We start from the raw sequence: 16,890 nt of genomic DNA, 5'->3' as shown, positions 1-16,890 counted from the left end.
AGAAAATTGCACTCTTGTCCAATGTTTCTTCAAAGGTCTTCTCCAAGAACACAAAGTTCGTAACCCTCGACATCATGAGTAATGGTAATTTTTGGATAGAGGTGCAACTGAAGCTTTAACCTTTCATGAAAACCAAGCTGAAAAAAGTACCCATTGGGGTGATATAAAAAATTCTAGAATAGCCCAACCAAGTACATATAAGGCTAGCGGTATTTTTTAGGTGAAATCTGATCTTGAAATCAAAACTTTAATCGGAACCCTCACAAGAAAGATAGATGCCCTCACAACCAAACAAAAAGACCAAACTCCTCATCCTGTCATTAACATAACTACCTCACTATTCAATTTATGTTTAAGCTTAAAACATATAGATGCCACCTGTCCCTTGATCACAAACCTATCATCACTTCAACCAAAAGAAGTATGTGATTTCAATGTACCAAATGCACCATGGAGACAACATCCAAACTTCGCATGGACAAATAATCCATAAACCCAACCACCTCCAGGTTTCAATAAACCACCAAATACATTCAGACAAGTATATCTCGCATATTCTTTGTAAAACATTTTTTACTCGTTATTTGAGTAAGTGTGAACTTGTGGAGTGAGTATATAATTTTTCTTTTCTTTATTTTACATTTCTTTTTCAAAAAAGTTGTTTTTTTCTCTGTTTTATTAATGCTAGATTCTCGATACATCAATAGTCATATGATTTTCCAAAAACCAAAATGGGCAATGAATTCTACATAGGCCAACCCCTAGAACAACACAATCTAGGGGCAGTTTGAGATCAGTTTTGCTTATTAAGGGTCACCTATATCACCACATTATTCGCACGGGTCAGGACATTCCATGTCTTGTGTAGTAAATCCCCCAACTGGCGTAGCTAAAGCTTTACCTGTCTAGATTGGGTTCGCCCCAGAACCGACATGAAAGTTTCCTGAGATTTCCGGTTATGGTTTATTTTCAAAAATTAGCGTTTAGAATCACAGCTTTTGAGTACGAGTATCTTACAACGTCTCTCCATTGTTTTCAAAACTAGAGGATATAAAAATGAAAATTATACGCCTCGGAGTAACCAAAATGATCACGGATTCACGTATAATTTTATCTTCTTGTCAAAACCTCTATATGGTTAGAGATTTTTTTTCCTTAAAAAAACAAAAAACAAAAAACAAAAAAACAAAACAAAAAAAAAAAAAAAAACAAAAAACAAAAAACAAAAAAAAAACAAAAACGAGGCTTCTGCAAACGAGAATTAAACAAATAGAGTAATGACAAGATAGATTTAGTGGTGATGAGGGTTGTGTTCATCTTGAATCCTTTGTTTGGAGGATGGTTTTGATGGGTTGAAAAATCCCTCACTAAACTCTCTAAACTTTCTAATGGTGTAGTGTCACTTTACCTTGAAGAACATGAAGGACATGAAGTAAATAAAGCAAATAATGAAGACAACACTTTGTAGATTAAGTAGCTTAAAACAAACAACTTTTAATGGAAAGGGTTTTGATTGAATGAAGGGATGAAGAGATTAACTTGAAGAATATGAAGAAGATAAAGTAGAGAAAGCAAATAAGGACTTAGATTGAAATACTTGTAGTGAAAGAGCACTTGATTAGATGTTGCAAACAAGAAATGCTCAAATGAAACTTGATTGAAGAACTTGAAGAACAACAATGGAAATTGAAATAAAGCAAATAAAAGAAATTAAACACACTTGAAATTAAATGACTTAATGTAAATTAGGTTACTCTACTCCTAACAAACCAAATGGTTTGGACCCTAAAACATTGGATGCTTAATTCTCTACATCTCTTTGGTTTATATAGGACACCAATTACATTTATGCCCTTCCTTCTAGAAACAACCTTGTGGGGTTTTGACCTAAGCCCATACAATGGAATTCTTGATTTTGGCTTTAAGTCCCTGAATCCTTAGCATTCAGCTTTAAGTCCTTGAGTATTTGAGAGTTGACTTTGACAATTGACTTTGACTTTCTGGCACTTTTGCTCTTAAGCTAGAATCTTCCCAAGTAGCGTCAATAACAAGCCTTTTTGCGCTAAAATACACGCATTAGGAATATACGTCCTAAATGGCTTGTATCCTGCAAACGGTAGCAAAAGCAATAAGTTGTTTGTTCATTAAGTATAAGAAGGGCATAATTGAAGTATTGTAAAGGTAATAAAACGCACATTTAGGGGCTGATCAAGTAACCCAAAGTGATACTATTCTTTGTTTAATTCTATCTTTTGCCTCCACCTCTCTATTTGTCTCGAGAATCTGATGTTAAAAAACTCAAACTTGTACAAATTTTTGAAAAAATTCTTCCTTTCTATTAAAAATCTTTTCCCTTTTAAATTTTTGCCCTTCTCAAAATCTTTCTTTCTAAAAACTTTCCAAAAATTTCCAAAATGTCTTCTATTACGAACAAAAACCCTCCACCTAGCAAGACTAGATGGATCAGTTTCAATGATCGTCTACAAGGACTTCCTAGATAATTGCAGCTCAAGATATGGACACATATACCAAAAACCATTCCTGGCTTGGGTAAGAGTTCATACGCACGTTAGAGACAAGCTATGAGAGAAGGCTGGTGCTCAAACTGTCAAACACCAACTTGTCCCAGTCTTCAACCTCATAGTGAAAATTCAGTTTTCAAGGTTTTCATATGGCAGCCAGCCACCTATGCATCGAGCACAGCTGAAAAGAGTAATCCAACCATCTGGTTGGGATTGACTCAAGTTTTCAAAAACTTCTAAGTCTTGGGAATCTGACTTAAAATGACCCAGCTTTTAAATTTTCAATTCAAACTTATTCAAAACCCAAAAAAAAATTAATTAAAATTTTTCCTTCTTTTGTTTGTATATATTTCCCTTTAGTTCTTCTTCGTTCTTTCATTTATCTATTTTTCATCCACCATTGGATGTGAGTGTACCCTATACCCTTACGTATCATTTTCGATGTCGATCGTTTTGGTACCTCACGGGTCAAGATTAGACGAGTAACGAAGTGCGGATCGGTTGTTTGAAGTTGGCAAGGCAATAAGGACATGATCGAAATTACCTGATTTCATTTAGGCTTGGGCTAAAATTTTGAATTAACTTAAAAAGGCACATGCCTTGCACGTGCCATCAAATCTATTTATAAATCGCGACCACCCGACCGACATCATCGACCCCAAACTTTCCAAACCCTAGCCGTCCCAACCTAGCTCATGCTCACCGGTTATTATCTTGCGACCGCCCACTCACCTACACACACAACCACTCCAAATTTTTACAGTGAGCTCCATTTTCAACCCCCATTCCAACTAAAAACCCCAATTTCATCAATCCCTACTCTAAATGGCTCAAGTTCTAAAAATCGTGTCGGAGCAAAACTTTCAACCCTCTTCAATTCCGATCTGTTTGAAGTGCACTTCAAGGCTGAGATTAGGAGAAGAGGATGGGAACCTTTGGTTTAGGATGAGATTATTCTCCCTCTCTCACCCTTTTGTTTTATAACCACATGCAACGAGAGGAGGATGACCGCATCATGGTTGTCAGGGATGGCCACACGTTTGAGCACACTAAGGAGGTGGTGAGTGAGGCTTTTGGGATTCCTATGAAGGTCTATACTCAGATGGAACAGTCCCTAAAGAACAAAACCATCGATGTGATGATGGTAAAAACGCTTCTCGAAGGTAGGAAAAACCCCATGTCACACTGCGTGTTTCAGAACTCGCTGCGAAGGAATCAGTTGGCGGTATCTCAGTGGACAACCTTCAACTTGATAGGCTTTATCAAGCATTCTGATATCGTTAAGGTGATGCTCCACATCCTGTGGATTCTTCAAGAGCAGAAGAACAACTTCTGCATCGCCACCTTCGTTTGGGAGCAACTCTACAAACCCAGGAGGTTCACTGCCCTTCTACCAGTGCTGGTCAATAGGATCATGCAGCACTAGGGGTTCGATGCTATAGATGCTACTAGAGGTCCTATCTATGCCCACTGCGTCTAGAAACTCTGGCATCCACCTGCAGCCAGAGCTGCCGAGTAAGCACGCCCTACCGAGCCAGTGGACTGCTTCGCTGAAGGTGCCACTCGACATTTCACTCAGCCCATGGATGGAATTCATTTTGTCCATGAGGGCCAAACGATTCTGCACCAGCACATCCACCACCTTTGGCAAGGTCAACAAGTTATTAGAACGACTCAGTAGAATCTCAGAGAGGAGCAGCTGTCTTTCCAGCAAGAGCAATGTCGTTTTCAGCACAGTGTCACAAGAAGACTACAAAGCATTAGAGATGCACTCCCGTGTAATGATAGACACCCTAGGACCCGACGTCAACCAGGAGAAGGCTTCTCGACGTTGTGACGAGTCACGCACGTATTCTGACTAGGCAGCTCCCTAGTGTCCGTATAGATAGTTAATCATTTATGTTTTACTTTCAGTTTGTTTTCTTTTTAGCACTTATGTATAATTATAACTAGTAGTGTAATTTTAATATTGTCTGCTTGTTTTATTTGTTTCTCTTGAGGAATTTGGTATATGAGTATAAGATAATACAAATACATCATGCCAAAATTTTCCATTTTTTTTTTCCGCAGTACATATGTTTTCAAAAATATAAAAACCCAAAAAAAAAGTTCATTGAATAATTATCCCTAGCACAATAAACCATGTATTTCTCATTCTATATCAAACAACCCACGCCCCAAACTTATTTGGGGGTAGCGTATTTTCATCATGAAGAACAAAATACAGGTGTATCACCAGTTTTGCTCATGTTTCTATGGTAATCTTTTTCCTTATCTCTTCATATTTTGAGGACGAAGCATATTTCTATTTTTATAGTAACATTTTCTATAGTAGTATATTTCTTCCTTTCCACAAAAAATTTCGAAAAAAGACCAAAAAATTTTTTTTGTTTAGTATTAAAAGTCTTGTTTCTTTTTTCCATGATGAATAAAAAGTTTAGAAGTCTCATTATAGCAATAGAGTAAGGATTCGTTCTTCGAACTTAGACTAATATACGTACAGTAGTTTCTGCATCTTTTCATGAATGACATGCATAAGCATTTGATTATATATGGCAGTGAGTTTCTAAGACCAATGTTAAAGCAATTAAGTTTCATATCCTATGAGAATCTAGTCAAAAGCCTCATCTGAATGATTATTGAGTGATGGCACAAAGGATGTCCGGATAGAAAGACCACACGTCCACTTGCTTGATCACCACACCATATCCAAAGAGAGAATTTAGGCCCTTTTTGGATCAATATAGCCATATAAATGTTAAAACCCCAAAAAGATAGTTTTTCCTCTAGTTACACCTTTTGAGCCTTCACCAGATTCTAAAAGCCTTTTTATTCTTCACCATAAATCTCTAACCCATTACAACACACAATAAAAATCTTACCCATCTGACGAGTTGAGAATTGGATGGATATCAGAAAATGAAAGAGAAGACCTTGTACATAAATAGATCAGTTGCTTCAAAAAGAAAAGAAACAGAAGAAAAGATACACCTATCAAAAACCAAAACTCCAAAAAAATCAAAGGAGTCAAAAATCGAATCTCCCAAAAGTTCATAATCAAAAGGAGACGATATCCAAAACAAAAGAAAAAATAAACAAAACCAAAGTTAGAACTCCCAAAATTTTAAAATCATATGGAGTCACAAAGCCAAAGGGCTAAAAAATGAATCACAATTCGGAAGCAAAGAACAAAACAAGGTTCTTCTCTAGTTACAAGTATCTTGAAGACCCAATTTCTCAACTTCTCAGATTTTTGTTTTTCCTTTCCTTTTTCTTTTCTAAACTAGCACCCTAGCCCCGTAACTCCTAATAAAAGACCTCTAGCTTAATTAGGAATAGGATGGTGTGATAGTAAGTGGCAAGTGTGATCAATCGCCCCGGTTCATTTAGACATCATTCGTGTATGTGAGGAATATAAATGCCCGCTGCATTTTAGAGAATGAAACTTAAGTGAAGCTATCAGAGAGTTTGTAATTTAACACATCCCTATGAGAACCCACCTTAAGGACGCTCTCCAAAAGTTTTAGAAACAACTCTGCAAATGTTTGCACATTTATCTTTAGATGGTTAAATTCTATGTTCAAAGGCGCCTGTCCTTATTCCCCGCTAATGAGATGTATATATCTCTAAGAATAAATAAAGAGACAAGACCCTTTGTACTAGATAAAAGAAGTTTGTGAGTACCTTCTCTAGAAAACTCTCACAAGGCTTAAAGCTCGTCTACTAGGGAATTCCTAGTGGTTTAACGCCTTGTGGCATATGATTAATGCAATCGCACTCTGCAAAATGAGATTAGTATAATAATTAATAAATCACACATTTGTGATCTTAGTTTTTCTCTCATCCTTGCTTGAGGACAAGCAAAATGCTAATTGGGGGTGGTGATCAGCTCCCAAATGTGCGTTTTTTACCCTTACATTACAGCATTACAGCCCTTTTTACGTATAATAAAAAGATAACTCATAGCTTTTATTGCATTTTTCAGGTTACAGAGCATTTCAGGCCACTTATCATAAAAGTTGCATCTTAGCACTAAATGGAGCCTTATTTATGCTTATTATGAACATTCAACGCTCCTATGAAAAAGTGCTGAAAAAGTCAAAGTCAAAGGTCAAAGGTCAAGGACTCAGAACCAGAGAACTGAAAGTCACATCCTTAACTCAGAAGACTAAAGATGGATGTCCTTGATACAAAAGAAGGTTTGCTCTAAACCTAGCTTGATAAAGAAGAAATGAAAAATTAAAAGGAAAAAACAAAAAGGAAAAGCATAAAGCAACCATGGTGAGGTGTCTTGATTGTAGAAGGAGAGGGCAAATTAGACTTTTGTAAAAGTAGGGGTATAAGAACCAAAAAGTAGGAGTAGGGAAAGCACCTATACTTATTCTAGTGTCATGTAAGAGTAGTGTAGGATTTAATTTTCAAGTCATTTACATTCAAGTTGTTTTGCTTTTTGTTCTTCATTTTAATCAAGTTATTTTTTTCAAGTTTTTGTTCTTCATTTCAATTAAGTTAGTCTTTCAACTTTGTGTTTTCAATCATTCAATCAACAAAGTCTTTTCAAGTTTTCTTCAATCGTTAAAGTTGTTTATTTCCAATGTTTCTTCAATACAACTAGAGTTAACAAAAACAAGTCCTAAAAGCTAAAGAATCTACCTTTTCTCCTTCTTAACTACCATTCATCCAAGTTCTAAACAATTTATAGTGAACCTCAATCAAATAAACTTTGAACTTACCACAACTATAGCTTCATATACAATACACACAAAAGTTTTCTAGTCATACAAACAATTCATGGATTTCTACCACAAATAGTTAACCACCATTCATGTATCCATCTGGTCAGTTAGAGGGTGGTTTCACCCAAAGTCCATCACCATCCCTCTCAAATTCAGATCCCACTCCACCATGTATCAGAGACCAACTTTACCAGGTAATGGACGAGCAAACAACAAATTCAACAAATAGCAACGACCTTATGTTTTCTCCAATCCGGTTTAAAAGATGCCACATTTGAGACTAATATTGTTCCTACCAGTCCATAACCCAATCGAAACGTGGAACAAGGTATTACTATAACAAAGCCGATTGCTAAAACCCATCCTGATATTTATAACCAATTAAAACCCCATCACTATCCACCTGACTATCATATGAATTCCAGATCTTATGATGATGACTATATGCATGAGAAACCTCCAGCAGAAGAAATTCTAGAGCACGTGTTGGACTCGACAAACTTGGACAGTGACAGAGAGGACAAAGAAAATCAAGTGCCCAAAAAAGAGGAAATAATATCTATGGTGGAAAGTGAATCTCAATTTAGTTTGGCCGTTAAAGACTTATTGATGGAACAAATTTGTGACATCCATAATATTGGCGATATGAACCACAATTTTGTGGATACGCCAAAACTAGATGAAGAATTATCTGAGTTCTCGAGATCATGTGAAGAACCACCACCAAACCATCACCATCCTAATTTAACACCTCTTGAAAGCCAACCTCCATTCATAAAAAAATCCACCAAATTATGAGGGCATATTGCACCACTAAACCATTTCAAAGAAAACTCTAATTCGCACTTATGCCAATTGCCTTTGAGATCCTTAATAATTTTCTAAACCTTCCCCGTAAAGAGACTTTTCCAAATATATAAACTCACGAGTCTAACATTCTAGTTGATGAGAGCCCCGCTTTGTTTGAAGTGCTAGAAAAAGAGGAAATAAAATATTTCACATCATCTGACCTTCATGAAGGAAAACTACTACCACACTCATACTCTCTTGAACAATTCAAACATGACGGGTTATTTGATAACCACAAATTTGCTAAACACAATTTTAATACATAAACACTAATACCTAATCTAACAAATACATGATTAAGATTAATACTTTACTCTATATATATATATATATACTATCAAGTAATATAGATCTAGTAAAGGTTCGTTCCACTCTTAAACTATCAAGACTAAATATAATTCATTGTTTAAATTACAAAGAAATAAGGTGAGAGTAATAATATGTTGAGAGATGAATTAAACTATGATTATGTTATTGATTAAAAATTAACCTAATTTATCTAAGCAATAAAATATGTGAATCAAATAGAGAAAGTTAGAGAGAGATTGAAATACACTTTTTAATTCCTTAACATGCTATAATAGATATTGTTGAGAAACCCAAGTCTTTATATTCACACACAAGGTTCAAATATAAATCATAGACCTTTAATGATCCCTAATTACTTTATACTATCTCTTGTCATACACTAATTAGCATGAGCAAAAGCTTGTTTTCGATTCTCATGCCAAACTCACAATTCTCTAGTTTAAATTAGACTCTTCTTATCTCTAAGTCAAGAAAAACCTAAACTTGAAAATCTAAACAACAATTCTATACAAACAAATCAAGTCCTCTTAAAGTTTCATCCAAACTCTCTATAATGGGAGTTTAGCTTTGATTCATGACACTATCATAAGCAATAAAATAATAACAAAACATAATGTAAAAAAATAAATTGAATTGAATAATAACTTGAAGGTATTTTAATGGAGGTTGGAGGCTACAATAAGAAAACCTAAATTATATTAACTAATGGGAGAGAGAGGAGAGTTATAGTTTTGCCCTAAACCTCTTTATAAAGCAAAGATTTGGGCTACAATTTCATGCATGGGTTTGGGAGCTGTGTTTTGGGCCACTAAATCAAGCCCAAAACCTAAACACTTAAGTCCAAAAGGTACCTAACTGCTAGAATTTATTAAAATACCCAATTTGTCTACTTTTACTACTCTAATTGGGTCCAGGCCTGGACCATTAGAAAGACATTTCTGAGCCGGTCGTTTTGACATAAAATAGACCCAATTTTGAGGTCTGACTGCAACAATCACTACAACAAATATGACATATGACATCACTAATTTTAGATCACTTTCAGCGAAGTGATGTCATATGAAAACTATGACATCACTTTTCTCAGCATGTGATGTAATAATTATCACAATCTTTTTTTAACATCACTTATTTGAAAGGCTGATGTAGTAGAGTTGTACAACATCATTTTAATAAGTGATGTCGTGATAGTGATATAGTAACACCTTTTTACGTCACTCGTCGTGTCACTTATAAAGTGATGTAATATCTATGTATTCAACATCATTTTAAAAGTGTTGTCACTCACCGTGTCACTTATAAAGTGATGTAATATCTATGTATTCAACACCACTTTAAGAGTAACTTTGCCAAGTTTTCGAAATCACTTGTGATGTGACTTCCAGAAGTGTTATTATTGATATACTTATTAATTATTAAGTTAATTAGTTAGAAAAAATCATCTAAAAAAAAGGTTAAATAGAAATGAAACAGCACGTGATTGGTTTGCTAGACTAGCGCCTTTTAAATGAAATAAAAAATAAAAGACCGCAATTTTTTCTTGAATATATTTTGGTTTCCCTAGTTAGAATCGAAAAGACCATCGAAAAATTACTTTAAATAGAAATTAACCAGCCATTTGCTCGACTAGCCTTAAACGAAAATTAGAAATAAAAACCGCGAATTTGATGTTTTAATGGTGAGGCTCATGATCTAGCTAAATGGGCTTATAACTTGTCTGACATGAGTACTTTACCAAAATGTTGCACAGACTTTCAGTGTATCCCTTTAATTCTATAATATATATATATATATATATATATGTGTGTGTGTGTGTGTGTGTGTGTGTGTGTGTGTGTGTGTGTGTGTGTGTGTGTGTTGTAGCGGAAAAAAAAACATTTAGGAATTTTTTCTTGGAATTTTTGAAATTTCAAGAAATGTTAACCAAAAAATCCTAAATTCCGGTATTTGACGAAATTGTTGTTGTACTAGTTCAAGTTCAACAAAGGAGGAAAAACCCTTCTAAAGCCCTAAACCACTACTCTTCGCTCTCGCTTCCAAACCCAACCCTGTTTTTTTTTTGCAAATCACCATGATTGTTTACCGTCTCCAATCCCTACTTCGAAGATCATCACCTCTCTCCAAACCCACACAAAATACCACCCTAGCCTCCATCACTGCCACTTTTACGCGTTCATTTGCATACTCTTCCGCCGAAGAAGCCCCTAATAGAGCGTCGTAGACGCAAGCATCGTAACCGTATCGAACCCCCACTCCATGCTCTTCGTCGCGACCCATCTGCCCCACGCCCAGGTTCAGATCCAAATTCCCCTCGTTTACCCGACTCCACTTCTGCACTCACTGGTCCTCGTCTTAGTATTCACAATAGAGTCCAGTCTTTAATACGTGCTGGTGACATGCTGTGAATTCCCTTTTGCCTACTATTTGTTACCACTAGATAACTTGAGAAGTTGAGAGAAGATCAAATGAAGAGAAGATATTACTACAAGGCAAGTATGAAACTCTTTCGATGTATTCTTTATTCTTAGTAGTATGGTATTTTGGGTAAAATGTTTTTCTAGTAGTATATGTGATTGGTACTTTTACAAGGTGATACATAAGAGGCAAATACATAGAGAGTAAGAAACAACACCAACTCTATAAGATACAAAACTATAATGGTGCTTCTCATTTCACAAGAACTTGCTATTTATGCCAGATCTATACAACTGTAGGTCAGATATACAAGCTATGGTTATCTGGGTGTCAGCGGGAACAAAGATAACACTGCCCTCTTTTAATTCTTCGTTGCTAGATGATTCCGTTTGCATTATCCCTTGTCCAGATGTTACAATGAAAATGGAGGGTCCTGAAATTGTAGGAAATACTGTTGTTGCACGTTGAGGTAGAACGCAACAGTCTACCTCAAACTCGTCAAAAGGTGGTGAGTATCTTTTTGTGTATGGATCCAATGGAATTCCTTGCAGAATCTCTGGAAACCCCTGCAAAATACGTGCTAGACATGCTAGTTTTTCCAACACTCACCCTACTGTATTCACTTGTAATGCTATCATGGCTTCAATGTATCGCGCTGCTCGGTATGAAGAGGCAATTAGTCTATTACAATTTTTCTTTAATCAGTCCAATATAGTTCCTAATATTGTTTCTTATAATGTTCTAATTAATACCCATTGTGATGCTGGTCGAGTCGATGTTGCTCTTGATGTCTATGCTCATATTCTTGCTAATACCCCCTTTGGTCCCCCGTCTGTTACTTATCGCCATTTGACAAAAAGGCTTGTTGAGGCGGATAGGATTTCTGATGCTATGAACCTTTTTAGAGAAATGCTCAATAAGGGTCATGGAACTGATTCCCTTGTTTATAATAATCTCATTTCTGGGTTCCTTGAGTTGGGTAATTTGGAGAGAGCGAACGAGCTCTTTGACGAGCTTCGTGAACGTTGTCTTGTCTATGATGGAACTATTAATGCGACTTATATGGAGTGGTTCTTTAAGAAAGGAATGAGGAAATGAGCAATGCTGAATACTTGGATTCCAATATGGTAGTGATCTTAAATGACAGCCGACACACTTTACACCCGAAGCTAGAAGAGGGCTCCAAGACAACAATCAGTGCTTATATACTACTCTTAGCAAGCTCCAATCCAGTAAATCCTTTCGAAAGTTTAGAGAGGCCGCTAAGGTACTCTTCTCAGTTTTCCTTAGAGCATATTGGAGTGGTTTTTCATCACGAATTTATTGGATTGGAGCTGGTTCAATCTCATGCCATTTCTGTTGTGCAAGAGGGACAAAGAACTTGTGGTTGTTCATGCGGGCATGGAAATGGATCCATCACTTCAATTATTTCATGCAAGCTTCCCAGACAGGTTTTTGATGTGGGGATGGCTGAGCAACATGCAGTGACTTTTGCTGCTAGTTTGTCTTGTGGGGGACTGAAGCCGTTCTGTGTTGTTCCATCCACATTTCTACAGAAAGCTTATGATCAGGTTATCCTTCTTCTTATTCTAAACTTGAACATGTCTTTGATTAATTAGAGACTTCCGATGACATCTGCAATGTTATATCTATGCTAAACTACTGGTTCTACTTAATCTACTTGGAACAACAGGAATATTTTCGAGCTTGTAGGCAAGAAAATATAACTTTGCCTTCTCTATGAATTTTTTTTCTCATTAAATACTTATGGTGAGGGATAAAGAAGTCATGATTAGGGATAAAGTAACTTCTGTCGTGAAATAAATCAAATATCCTAAAAGTAATAATGTGATCTTTTTATGCCAACAAAAAATAGCCAAATTCCACTTTCCTTTTCATATGCAAGTAGAATCTGTACCATACTGATCGAACAATTCCATGCACAAATATTGGATAGTTTCACATATTGGATCCACTACATCAATATCATGATGCCTCATATTCTAGTGCTTTAACATATTTGCTTTAATATCCCAAATGGATACACAAGTATTTCTTGCATAGAATATATATAAAATGCATGGTTACTTCTTGATTTCCTCTGTTCTATATTTTTAAAATCTTCTAGTTGGAAGTAACACTCTCTCTCCCTCCCTCAACTTTTTGTTGTGGTCTTAGGTTGTCCATGACGTGGATCGGCAAAAGGTACCAGTGCGGTTTCCAATTTCAAGTGATGGACTGGTTGGATCTGATGGTCCCATGCTTGGTGGGGCATTTGATATCACATTCATGTCATGCTTGCCAAACATGATTGTCATGGCTCCAGCGGATGAGGTTGAGCTTGTAAACATGGTGGTGACTGCTACCCATGTAGATGATAGACCCATTTGCTTTCGCTATCCAAGAGGTGTCGTTGGTGGGATGAACAACTTTTAATGCAATGGAATACCCCTGGAGGTAATTACTGTACAATGTCTTTCATGTATGGACTTCCAGAACACACGTCTGTTTGTGTGGACGTGTCAGCATGTGAACTTACAGTTGAAATATCTTTGGCATAGCTCATGACACTGGTTCTACTAGTTGCCAGATTGGAAAAGGCAGGGTTCTTGTAGAGGGTAAAGATGTTGCTCTGCTTGGGTACGGGGTGATGGTTCAAAACTGCCTTAGGGCTCGATCTCTTCTTGCCAGCCTTGACATTCATGTAATTGTTGCAGATGCAAGATTTTGCAAGCCCCTTGATATCAAGCTTGTAAGGGAGCTTTGCAAAGAACACACCTTCTTGATAACAGTAGAGGAAGGATCCGTGGGAGGATTTGCGTCCCACATTGTGCAGTTTATTGCACTTGATGGACAGCTTGATGGCAAAATCAAGGTACTGGTTATCCTGTTTGTATTCAAGGACTTGTATAGGATTTTAGATGTCGTCTTTGAGCATGTTGATAGGTAATGAAGAGGTGCTCTCTTACACTTCCTGAAGCATTGGTGCAGCTTACATGCTATTGGTGTTACTACCCAAATCATTAACAGCTATTTAAATATTTTTTTCTGGGCAGACACAAGTTTTTGATTACTCCGCTAGTGATGGAGAAAAATAGACGACAACGTTTTTATTGTAAGTCAACCTCAACCAGCTTTTGGCACAGGGCTGGACCTGATCTTCTGTAGAACTTCCTTTGTCATTCAGGTACTATATTATGCGGATGTTCCGTCTGTTTATTTTAGGGTTTAGGGTTTAGGGGTTAAGGTTTATTTTCCTTTTATAAAATTTGCATTGATTTTCTAGTACAATGTTTCATACTGCAGAAAAAAGAAAACAGAGTGATTTGTTAGGCTGTGATAGGTTCTTGGATTAAATTGATTGCATCAAGCCAGGCTGTGATAGGTTCTTGGTTCTTGGTTGGGTGACTGTGGTTCTCTTTTGCTTATTCCGATACTGCAAATTAGATTTTGTTGGTATATGTTGGCTCGTTACAATTTTTTGTATATAGTGTAATATTTGTAATTGGAGATGATATTTGTGTGATGAATGTGATTTTAAGATACGTTTTATCTTTATTTGATGATAAATGACCAGGAAAATGGTATTATATTGGGATGATATTGACAATTTTATTTTTTTTATTATTTTGATAAATGGGACATCACTTTTAAAGTGATTTATAGAGTTATTTCACATCACTTTACAAGTAATTTGGAATTTGAATGAAACGTCACTTCCTAAGTGATGTTAATCGGCCTTATTGATTTCATTTAAAAAGTGATGTTAAACGTTATAACATCACCTGTGGACATCGATTAAAAAGTGATGCAAAGTTATAACATCACTTGTGGATATCAATTAAAAAGTGATGTAAAGTAACATCACTTGTGGACATCGTTTAAAAAGTGATGTGGAAAACCCTGACTTTTCACGTCGCCACCAGTTACATCACATGCAAAAGTGATGTCGTATATTTTTTACATCACTTATGGAGTGATTTTAAATGTCTTTTATGTTGTAGTGAATATAGCTTGTTGAAGTTCTATTGACTTTTTAATTTTTTTCTGCCCGAGTTGACTTTGACTTTCCAGCTTTGACTAGGCTTGAAAATGTTTTTTCTCCTTGAAACGTAGGCTTTAACCATAGAACTTCTCTAGCAATCAATTTGACTCATTTCTCTTACAAAAGTGATGTCTTTTTACACATATTTAACTCCAAGACCTGAAATACACAAAAACATGTAAACAGTAATAAACTTTCATTATTATAAACATAATTGGCCTAAATGGAATACTATTAGGGGCTTTAAACTACAGTTTTGGGCGCTTATCAAACCACCCCCAAACAGTATTTTACTTGTCCTCAAGCAAATATGAGAAATTAAAATAAGTGACCAAAAATATGATCCTAACTAGTCTCGTTTCGCGGAGTTCGATTGCATTGACCATATGCAATAAGACCTTAAACCACTACGAATTCCCTAGTGGACGAGTTACAGCCTTGTGAGAGTTTTCCAAAGAAGATACTCACAAACTTTATTTATACTACAACGACTAAGAAATAAAAGTAATGTTCCCTTAATTAATCTCAGATATCTATACATCTCACTAGCAATGAATAAAGAATAATTCTTTTAAAACCTAAGTTAATACATGCATAATAATCAAATCATCTAAAGATAGACACATGCAATGAACTATGCTATGAAATGCAATGGCAAGTCCATTTTTGAAACTTTTGGAATAGCGTCCTTAAGTAGGTTCTCAAAAAGAATGTGTTAAGACACAAATCACTCTGATTTTTCCACTCAAGTTCGGTCACTCTAGTGTGCAGTGGGCACACTCTTCCGCACAATCTTAATGACAATCCAAAGGAGTCGAGGTCAATAAAACACAACTACAACTTACTATCACACCAACCTATTCCTAATTGAGTTAGATGTCTTTATTAAGTGTTGCAGGGTGTAGGTGATGCTTTATAAAGGAAGGAAATGGATATTCAAATAAACAAGTCTGAGAAATTAGGGTCTTCAAAACATGTATCTAGAGAAATCCTTATTCTTACTTTGTTTATACACTTTGTTTCCATCCTTAGTCCTTTTGTTTTGGCTTTTGACTCCTTTTGATTTTATTTTTTTCGAGTTCTAACTTTTTATTTTATTTTATTTTTCTTCGGATGGAAACTTTCTTTTCTTTCCTCATTTTTCTTTTGAAGCAACTAACAATTATTGGTTTTCCACAGGTCTTTCTCTTTTTTTCTTCTTCATTTCATCCTATTTCTCAGACTCATTAAAAATGGATAGGCTGATTATTATTATTATTATTATTATTATATAAAAGGGTAAAGGATTTGAGGTTTATGAAAAGGTTAACGAAAAGCTCAGTGGGGCGACTAGCGAATAATAAATTTCATATAGGTGTGAATTTCTGGCTATATCAATCCAAAGAGGGCCTAAATTCTTGCTTAGGATATGGTGTGGTGATCAAGCAAGTGGACATGTGATTTCTCTGTTCGGAATTTACTTCTCCCTTATGTCATCACTCATATATTTCAGTCATATAAGGCTTATGGCTAGATTCTCACAGGATTTGTAAAATAAGTAGTTTAACATAGATTTCAGAAACTTAATGTCAAATACAATCATAGATGCTCATGCAAGATATTCATGAAAAGATACAATGACTATTACCTACATATTAACCTAAGTTTCTAAAAATTAGTCTTAATTCAAATGCTAAATGAGATTCTAGACTAATATTATCACAGAAAAGGAAACAATACCATTATTATTAAGTGCATAATATAACTAATTTTTATGATTTTTAACATTTTATAAAGAAAAGTGCATAATTTATATTCTAAAAGTGCCTAATTTTTGCAAATGATTTTATCCCACCCCCAAACAGTCAAACGCTTTGTCCTCTAAGTGTAAAGAGATAAGGAAAAAATATACAATAGAAACGTGACAAAAATTGGCAGTACCTGTAACATAATTATTATAAAGATGATATGATAACATGAAGCACAATCAAACTGTTACGTACTAAACGGGCACGGACTCTACTGGAGTAAACAT

At 35.6% G+C, this 16,890-nt stretch overlaps 1 pseudogene; it reads left to right on the top strand.

Annotated features, from left to right (window-relative positions):
• The first annotated feature begins 11,467 nt into the window (after positions 1-11,467).
• On the top strand, positions 11,468-13,781 carry LOC147474906 (putative 1-deoxy-D-xylulose-5-phosphate synthase, chloroplastic; annotated as a pseudogene).
• The last annotated feature ends 3,109 nt before the right edge of the window (positions 13,782-16,890 follow it).

Source organism: Coptis chinensis, chromosome 9 (genome assembly GCF_015680905.1).
Source record: "Coptis chinensis isolate HL-2020 chromosome 9, ASM1568090v1, whole genome shotgun sequence".
NCBI classification, from domain to species: domain Eukaryota; kingdom Viridiplantae; phylum Streptophyta; class Magnoliopsida; order Ranunculales; family Ranunculaceae; genus Coptis; species Coptis chinensis.
This window is presented reverse-complemented; position numbering and strand designations above follow the sequence as displayed.